Below are 10,236 nucleotides of genomic sequence, written 5' to 3' on the forward strand. Positions count from 1 at the left end.
CAGAAAGCTAGAATGCTGCCATATTAGACTATAACCCTATTCCACGCTTCCCAGATTTGGGCGTTGGGGCATGCCAGAATGTGCTGGAAGCCAGAGAATAAATGACACATGTTCCCGTAGCATCTAGTTAACAGAGAATCAGGTGGGTGAGGATAAAAAAGTATTTTCTTGTTGAAACAAATGCATAGATAATAAAATAGAATGCAAAATATGCATGCATTTCTAAAGGTAAAACATGGGTATGTTCAAAATATTCAGTTATTTTATACTTGAGGCAGAAAGGTTGCTTGGAGCTCTGCTCCCAGTCCCCAAGGGGTTCAACACCCAGCCCCAAAGGGGTTCCATACCCACTATCCTCTACCACTAGAGGTACTTGGGCTGAAAATTTTGAGAAGCACTATAATCCCCGCTCAACTTCTAGTCTATTACCCCATTACCACCCGTCCCATATACTCCCATTTTGAATGGAACTGTATTTTCTCTATGTTCCCGATCCCTAGAGATCTGTATTTTTCTCTTAGCCTAAAATTCACTGTAATTCACTCCCTACCAACATCTATATCGTCTGTATCGTTCGTTCTTCATTTCCAATTTCTTGAGCATATACTATGTGCCAAAAGGACAAAGAAGACTGGGGTGGGGGGAGATGGACAATACAACGCGGCAAGTACCACAAAAGAGGACTAAACAATGTGTGGTGGGCAAAGGAAGGTGAGGGGTAACTTTGTCTGAGACAGTGGGGAAGTCTTCCCAGGAGAGACAACAAAGATGTTATTTAAAAATGAGTAAGCATTTACAAGGCAGGGGGTCAAAGACTAGCATCCAAGCAGAAAGAAAAGCATAAGCAAAAGTACTGAGTCAAGACAGGGAGTGATGGAAAGCTCAGCATTAAGAATGCAGTGTTTAGGAAGACCACCTGGAGCCAAGCTAGGGTGACTGATTTTTAGTACAGCGTAATGGTCAAGAGCATGAATCTTACTACTGAGTGACAAGCTACTTCAGTTGCCTCAGATATCAAATGGAGATGCACTGAGAAGAGGAAGGAATTCAGCTGCTCTTGGGGAGCAAGACTCTCCAAGTCTCACAGGGAAAGGAGGGCTGGTTAAGATTGGAAACTAGACCCAGGTGTCTTGGCCGTACAGGAGTGCCTCGCGAAACAGGGCGCTTATGTGCAAACCTGGCTGCTGGGTTGCCAGGTGGTGATTGTGGTGTGTGCCCGTGCTACTGCAGCCCGTCCCGCAATAAATGAGCAAGATGGCATTGAGTACCGGAGGGACTAACTGGTTTTCCAGAGAAATCCCATTTGGAAACAATGACAGCAACAATCCCAAATACTAAGTTTTCTGTTTTTTTTTTTAAGTATGATGATAAAAACAATAATCCATCTTTACTAAGAACATATTATACGCCAGCACTGTATGAAGTGCTTCATCTATTATCTCATTTAACTCTCACATCAACCATACAATCATATTATCTATATTTTATAAATTAGAAAACAGAGACACAGAGAGCTAAAATAACTTGCCTGTAGTTACCCAGTTGACAACTGAAGGAGCAGGCAATGTGATTCCAGAGCCTATACTCTTAACCAAGAATGAGGATGCATCAGAAAAATCCCCAAAGGAAAAAAAAATTAAAAGGAAGAATGAGATAGAGAATGAGAGTTCAGAAATACTTAATTTGGAAATTTAAAGGAATATGACTTCATTTTAGATTTTAAGCAATAACAACAACAAAACCAAGAAATATTTAACTACGGGAGGAGGAAGATCACACATCTTAAAAAAAATAACTCTGGGGACAATGTGAAAGAGACTCTGAAGAGGACAGGCTGATGGCTGAGAGTCAAAAAGGAGGTGGGTGACCTGTGAGATGGAAAAGATAAAGGAGAGCAAGAAGCCAAGGACAAGTAGGGATTTCTACGCTTGGGAGCCTGGATGAATGGTGGTGGAGAATTAAGGAGACAGAGCAAACGTGGAGGGAAAGAGGATGAGTACAGAAATAAACATGTTAAGTCTGAAGGGTCTATAGGACATCCAGGTGAATAATATATCCACAAACTAAAAGGAAACAGGCATAGGAAGCTACAGCAGTACCAGCATCCTGAGGGCAGTTAAAAGACATGGAGAATGGAAAAGACTGCCATGGCAAGCAGGCCGACCAAGGAAAAGACTAACTATAGAAGCCTACAGGGATCAACCTTAAATGTACCCTCCTCCCCACCCCAAAAAAGAGGAGCTAGCAAAGAAGAATGAAAAAAAACAATCCTAGAAGAGGACAACGATTGTAAAAGTGGTTTATTGAAGGCAAAAGGAAGTGATTATTTCTAGAAATTGGTGATCAACAGTATTAGACCCAGTAAAAATTTAAGCCAGACATGGGATTCAAAATTAGCCCAAGTATTTTTTCCTTATTTAGAATTCTCATTTTCTGATTTAGTGACTTCAAATAGACATTTTATCTCATTTCCATCTCTTTTCATTCATAGCAGTATTAACCTAAATTTGACCCAACACTGATACATGTAGTAAACTCTTTGAAATTCAATTCAGTGATATTGATTATTATTTCAATATTACTTTAGTGCCTATAACAAATTCAGACCCAAACTAATCTGAATCCATTATCTAATCCTGCATGTCACTGGCAAAAACATGTCCTTGTCAAAATCAGGTTTGAGATACACTTTACATATAGTGAAAGTCACCAATTTAAAGTTAACAATTCAGGTTTTGACAACTGTATGTGGTTATGACATAAAAACCACAATCATGATACACGAGTATCAGCAGTTCGTTCCTCTTTATCACCGTGTAGACCGTTATGTAGACATACAACAATGTGTTTATCCAGGCACCAGCTGAAGGACATTGGGGTTCCATCCATTTTGGGGCTATTATGGATCAAGGTGCAATGAACACTCAAGCACACGTCTTTGTGTGAACATATGTTTTCATTTCTCTTGGGTAAATAACTAAGGGTGGGATTGCTGGGTCATACAGTAGGCACATACGTATTTAACTTAAAAGAAACTGCCAAACTGTTTTTCAGAGTGACTATATCTCCTTGCATTTCTACCAGCAATTGGGTGTGCCAAAAATGGTACTGTAATCTTAAATCTTACCCATTCTAATAGGTGTAAAGTGATATCTCATTGTGGTTTTAATTTGCATTTCCCTAAGGACTAACAATATTATCCTTCCATGTGGTTTTTGGCTATGTGTGAACCTTCTTTGATAGCCAAATCTTTCACCATTTAAAAAAATTGAGCTGTTTGTCTCCTTACTATTGAGTTGTAAGAGTTCTTTACATATTCTGAATACAAGTACTTTATTAGAAATATTTTTGACAAATATTTCCTGTGGCTTGGTTTTTCATCTTCTTAATAGTGTTGTTTAAAAAGAGTGAAAGTTTTTCATTTGATGAAATCCAACTTATCGATTTTTTTCTTTTGTTTTTTTTTTGTGTCCTATTAAAAAAAAATTGTTGCCTAACTCAAGGTCACACAGATTTTTTTCTGTTTTCTTCTAGAAGTTTTATCTAAAAGTTTCACAACGGAAAATTTCTTCTCAAAAATTTTGATGAGTTTTAAAACTCCAGCATTCCTTTTCTCATCATCACTCAGTTTTATTATCCCTTTGTTTCTTTCAAATTGAACTTCCCACATTACCAAGCATTAGTTAAGTCTATTTCCGAATTTGGAAAGATTTTTATCTTTTAACAGATTTCCCCCTCTTCAACCTAATAAATGGCATTTCTAAATTTAGCCAAGGTTTTAGTCTCTCGGTTCTTCTCAAATTGTCATAAAACCTCTGGACCTCTGATGCTGGTTCTTCAGACAAGAAAATTCTAAAACCCAGAGTATGTACCTTCAAGGTAAGCCAGGGACAATGAACTACTTACCCTTCTGGTTTTAAAGAAAAGCTTTCATAAGATCATTCTCACCATACTGAGTCACTCTAACCTGGAAGGAGGCTGGAAAAAGTTATCACTCACTGGTTAAAAGAAAATTTAGGTTTATAAAGATTAAGTTCACCAAGATAACAGCACATTTTTAGACTCAAATGTACATTTCAGACTCAAAATGAAATGAATAGTATATATGAAAAAATAGTTTAGATTCAGCTGTCCTGCTGGAATAGAGTTTGCCATTCTTAGCCCAGTTCAGAGAAAGTAGAAAAAAGGATTCAAAGCTAATGTGAATAAAACAGGAAGAAGTGACAGTTTATTACTGCCCATTTTGTGACTTTGTGAGATGTCTGGAGAAAGACAAAATAGAAAACTGGTTCATGTACACCCCTGTCACAGTCTTTAGTCTAAATCAAGAAAATAGTCTCTTCACTTTACAGCTCCTTCCTATTCTGATGTTTTTTCTATTTACCAAAGTGACTCTACGGTGCCTGACCCACAGAATTAGGACAGACCCGTGTTCCCGTACCACGGCAGCTTTTATGCTTAGGTGACCCTGGGCCACAGTGAACCTTGGCTATAACAGGAAAACTTTAAAACGAATTCTCTGAATCTGACAGGCTGTCTCCCTCAATAAGCCTAGGAAGTTGTTATTTCATTACCTGTGCGTCAAGTGGCAGGCAAACAGCCACATCTACAACCCATGGCGGGCGGGGGGTGGAATTAAAGTTGTCACACATATACTCAAAAGCTAACAAATTTCTAAACCTACAACCATCCATTCTTTTCAATTCTACTCTTATTTTTAAGGAAAATAAATTATTTCTATAATCAAAAGAAAGAGCAACCTTAAACGAGCATTTTATAGTTCTTTAAGGTTCCAGGAAGAGGGGTGGCCGGTTAGCTCAGTTGGTTAGAGCATGGTGCTAGTAACGCCAAGGTTGCCGGTTCGAAACCTGCATGGGCCACTGGCGCATGGGCCACTAGGAGCTGCACCCTCCTTAAAAAAAAAAAAAAAAAAGAAATATTTCCAGGAAGACAAACTCAACCAGCCACAGAAATGGCAACCTAAGATGGCTCGATTTGAATGAGAAATTCAACACTTATGGTATTCAAAACAAAACTTCCGTTGACCTAATAATCAGTGTTACCAAACAAAGGTTAATTTCTTCAAATGTGTATTAACAACCATATGCGAAGCAATACGTTGGTCCTGAGGATTCCAAAATGAGTAAGATGGCCCACAACCCTTTAAAAACATGGTTTAGTAAAGATGACAGACATGGTTTAGTAAATAATTGGTGATAGTTCCATGTAGTAGATTTTACTTGGAGTAAAATCTATGAGGTGAGCACGTGACATTGGTGGAGCCCAGGAAGAGCCCCCTCACTCAGGATCAGCTCTTGGCTTCTCAGGAAACTTCACACTACCCTTATGGGAGCAAAGCCAACTCTTCCACCAATTAAGAGTGCTTTGGGATACAAAACACTACAGTATGCCGTACTGTTTATTCTCATGGTCAATGACTTTCTCTCTTTAGCACTGGTCAGATTATGTCTTGGAGAAGAAGGAAACCCAGATGAGGCTGGGGATTACTGGACCACATACATGACACAGAAAAAGGTCATTGGAAATCCCAACCTATTTACCAAAATTATACATGGTCTAAATATAATGTGGTATCTTGGATTGAATCCTGGAACAGAAAAGGCATATTAGTAGGAAAAGTTGTGAAATGCAAAAAGCCTGTAGTTCAATTAATAGTAGTTAATTTGTTAGATGTGAGAAATGTACCATAGTTATGTACAACATTAGCATTAGGGGAAAGCTGGGTGGAAGGTATACAGGAACTCTGTACTATCTTTGCAACTTTTCTGTAAATCTAAAATTTTTCCAAAATAAAATTTGTTTTTATTTATTTAAAAAATTACATATGGTTCCCCACTTCCTATTCTCACTCCCCTTAGGCTTCTGATCATGCCTTCCTAGTCATTGCCCAATTCAGATAATGCTTGGTTGAAATGTGGGGTTTTTTCCCCAAATCCTTTTCAATTCCTTTCTACAAACCATTTACGCAGCCTGGCTGGGTTTCCTTCTTCACCAAGACATGAAAAAAAACGAGATCAAAGTTGGGAGATTTTAACTATTTCCTTTTACTAATAGCTTCACCACATACAGGAGGGGGTATCTTTGGAGGTGGAACTTCCCTAAGTGGACAAGAGAGGGGTTAAAACAACCTGGGCTGGATCTCTGGATAGAAGCAAGGGGACACTACAGAAAATGTATGTTATTAGATAATCTCTGGCCAAAAAGGATAATGAATAGAAAATACAATGAACAGATGTTGACTATTAGCATCTCAACACCAACAGGCAAACTGCTACAAGCTCTGAAAACATGGTGCAAATTCTTCAACTATTCAAGGTACCAAAAATTTATATTAAATTCATATGGTACTATTCAATTCAAGCTAAATAACAAAACATATATCCATCATGACTATTTGATTTCTAATAAGTAAATGAACACTCATCTCCCTCTATTAAAGTACAGCTTCTAGAACGGGTCTTGAGTCTTACCAGGAAAACATCATGGTGATACAACACTGTATCAAGGTCTAAGGCATACACACAGCGCACAAACAGCAATAAGGTAAAACAACCTCAAAAAATTGAGAACTACTATACAAAAGGTTATTAGTGAAGGCTAAACATGCATGAAACTTTCAAAGAACAAGAAACCAAAGAAAGAAACTGAAATTTAAACCTAAGCTATTTAATGGCTAAAGTTATTTAAAAGTTAAAATGATATACTAGAATCCATTAAGGTCACACAATTTGACCTGTTATATGTTATGTTATAGTAGTAAATAAATGTTATACAACAGTACTCTGACCTGGACCACTTCCAGAAAGATGAACGAGTAAGTCCTTTAAAATATTTTAATTTGCTTACCTGTCAACCACCTGTCATAATTTATCTGTTCACAAATCTTTCTCCACTACACGCCTGAGCTCCGGCAGAGTAACTAGCACATTGCCCAGTGCAGAATGGGCCCTCAGTAAATGCCCTCTGAAGGAATGAATATTCAGCAGCCATGTACCTCCAAGGCATCCTTACAAACCTATTCAATATTAAAATCTTAGGAACATACCATGCTACCACATTTAGGAGGCAGTCAGGTTCACTGAAAACTAACAGCAACTAATATTTGTTGGGGGAAAGACTCATGTCACATGAGACATAAAAATAAGTATAAAAACTGTAACTTGATAATGAATAAAATATCTGCGAATTGATTTTTTTCCCTTCATGGCCACAAAAATGAATCTACCTTTAACCTTCTAATACTGAAATACAAGATGTTCAAGGAATCTTTCACCAACCATAATTTTATAAAGACATTTATCAACTTAAATTAGTAAACCAATTAGTGAATGGAATGAAGGTCAAGCCCAATTATGTGTTCAAACTGTGGGGCAAATGCTTTGAGCAATTTTTTCTCTGCAGACTGCAGAAAAATACAAAACAACCCTCTTGACTGCTGAGAAGGGCTAAACTCATTTTTTTTCCTCACAGGTATGTAATCAAAAAAAGTTACTTTCTGCTCCCACCCAACACAAAGCAACACCATCTGCCCCTCCCTTCACCATCAAAACGTGCTATACTATACACAGTATCTGAGTACTTTAATCTTAGACCATAAGAATCTCAGATTGCAATAAAGTTACAATGAAACAAAAACATATTTTTCTAAGTATATTCTGTTCCCCTATAGTGTCCCTACACTAATTTAGCTCCCTATCAAGTATTAACAATCAAGGAAATCAGAAAATTCTCAGACTAGATACTACAAACTGCTTGGGGTTTTTTATAACTTGTTATTGTTCATGGATTCCAAAATTAAGAGTACAAATTACCAAGAGAGTGTTTTTCTTGTTTTTCAATGCCTAATTGTAAATGCAAATTACTATTTAATTATATGCAATTTCCCTTCTACACCTATATGTATAATACTAATCAGTTTCCAAATGTTTAATATAAACAAACTCATCATGTTTACTTAAAAAGCTTATTGCCTAATCACCAAGAAGTTCTAATGTGTCAAAAAAGTGGCCACCGTCAGCTCTACCCATGAATGACAGCTTGGCAGACAAGCTTTCGGAAAAGATTAGGAACTTCTAGTGACCGTAGGAAGCACACGTAGTATCTGTATATGTTTCAATAATTCATCTATTTCAACATAAAAAATTCAGAGCCTACAAAGTCAGATATGTGATCTTCAAAGTATCTAAGTGCATGCATGCCTAAAAGAGAAAGAAGCAAGAAGAAAACTGTCTATACTCAAATCAACACGAGAAATCACCCTGAGATTGAGCTTTTCAAGAACTGAAAACTTAATAACGTTCTTGAGGTAATCAACACATTCAAGTTCCAAAACAGAGCAACTACATTAAAATATAATCAACATGAAATTCCAACACCACCACATCCTCCATGTTGGAAAATATACAACGATAATAATAGAAAACACTTTAATAGGATTTACTAGTAGAGGTAGTTCTAGGGACTTCACATTTTAACTCATTTAGTCCTAACAACATCCCTGTAAGACAGGTACTATTATGATTATCTCCATTTCACAGACGAAGAAACAGAGGCACAGATAGATTAACTCTCCCAATACCATACAACTAGTAAGAGGGAGGGCATGGATTTTAGCTCCATCAGACTTCAAAGTTCCCGTCAACCAATTCACTATGTTTCATAGTACGGGATGTGGAATGATCGGCTTTGTTTTTAACCTAAAAACCTTTCTAGATCTCAAACAGTAGAATAGCTTTGTGCAATAAGAAAAGTACAGGCTTACCTAAAGGATACTATGCTAAGTGAAATAAGTTAGACTGAGAAAAACAAGTACCATATGATCTCACTTATATGTGGCATCTAAAGAACAGAATAAAGAGACAAACAAAACAGAAACAGACTCACACAGACAGAGAGCAAACTGATGGTTGCTAGATCGGAGGGGGATGGGGAGATGGATGAGAAAGGTGAAGGGATTAGGAAGTACAAACGGTGGTAAAAAAACAGTCATGGGGATGTGAAATACAGTATGGAGAACATAGTCATTGGAGAATATACTCAATCACGTTGTCAAAAACTACGTACGGTGTCAGGTGAGTACTTGACTTATCAGGGGGATCACTTCATAAATTATATGAATGCCTCATCATTATGTTTTTTGGACACCTGAAACTGATAAAAAAAAACATAAAAGGAAAAAAAAACATACAGGCTCTGCAATCAAAAAGACCCAAACAAACCTCTGAACGAAGTCTGAGCCCCGGCTTCCCGTATGTAACACGAGGGTACTTAAGTGTCTGTGAAGGTCACACAGAAGGTAATAGAGCCAAAGTGCCAAGTACGGTCTACAAGATAGGGATCCGTAACTTTAAGTTTACCGACACCTAGAGGGTCCCTGGATGGGCTTCAGGCTCCAAGAGTCTCATAACTTGTATAACAAATAGCATATGTGTACCCATTTTCTAAAGACTCATCCCTGGCTTTCCATAAACTTTCAAGGGTTATGTGATTTCCAAAAAGTTAAAACCACCAGAATGCACGGTAGCAGGAAGTCAAACACTGAGAGCTAGCGTTTCCTTCTTGTTCGCAAACTCTCCCTTTGCCATTAAGGATGACACACCAAGGCTTCACCGTAAATGTCAATTACGTCCCACCATTTTCCTGGCGTGGTAACTTGTAACAGATGCAAGCTTATGCCCCAATTTTCTAGAGTCTAAAAAGGGCCCTCAAGCGCCGCTTCACCCCTTCCCTTACCGAGAATACACAGCGTCAACTAGGGGAGAACCTTGAGAACAGTCCAGCCGGCCGCAAGGAGCACCAAGCCGACTGGGAGAAGCAAGTAGGAACCAGAGTAGGAACCGAGCTGCACGACAGAGACCTGACGCCCAGCGCTGAAGGATGAGGAGACTGTGTTTCCCCAAACTACTGGGCATCCCAGAATTCCGTCCCCCCTCCACCCCGTCGTCTCTCTCTCTCCCTCTCTCCCTGGAACTCTGGTGCCGGCAGGCCATCCCGTGAGGGAGTGGTAGCGGAAAGAAACTTTACCAGAGCTGGAGCGTGCAACGCAGCGATGTCCCAGATCTGCTGCCCTGTGACGCGGCAACACCCGGCAGAAGACCGGTCCTCAACCCTCCCTTCAAGAGACTCAAGTGCAGACCTCCGTCCGGGATGGGAACCGGCTCCGGGCTTTTCCGTTTCTCAAAGCGGCTTCCGCTTCCGGGTTATCCTTTGCCGGAA

The 10,236-nt window shown here is 38.8% G+C and overlaps 1 protein-coding gene across 3 annotated transcripts in view; it reads right to left on the reverse strand.

Moving 5' to 3' along the window:
• Positions 1-10,217, reverse strand: part of AREL1 (apoptosis resistant E3 ubiquitin protein ligase 1) — a 35,548-nt gene extending 25,331 nt beyond the window's left edge. For 2 of the 3 annotated variants that reach the window (XM_081047769.1, XM_081047768.1), the window contains exon 1: positions 10,045-10,217. The gene's annotated coding sequence lies outside the window, so the exon portion shown is untranslated. The remainder of the gene's footprint in view (positions 1-10,044) is intronic. The other variant, XM_081047770.1, reaches the window with a different exon arrangement.
• Between the last annotated feature and the right edge of the window lie 19 nt (positions 10,218-10,236).

Source organism: Rhinolophus hipposideros, assembly GCF_964194185.1.
Source record: "Rhinolophus hipposideros genome assembly, chromosome: 5".
NCBI classification, from domain to species: domain Eukaryota; kingdom Metazoa; phylum Chordata; class Mammalia; order Chiroptera; family Rhinolophidae; genus Rhinolophus; species Rhinolophus hipposideros.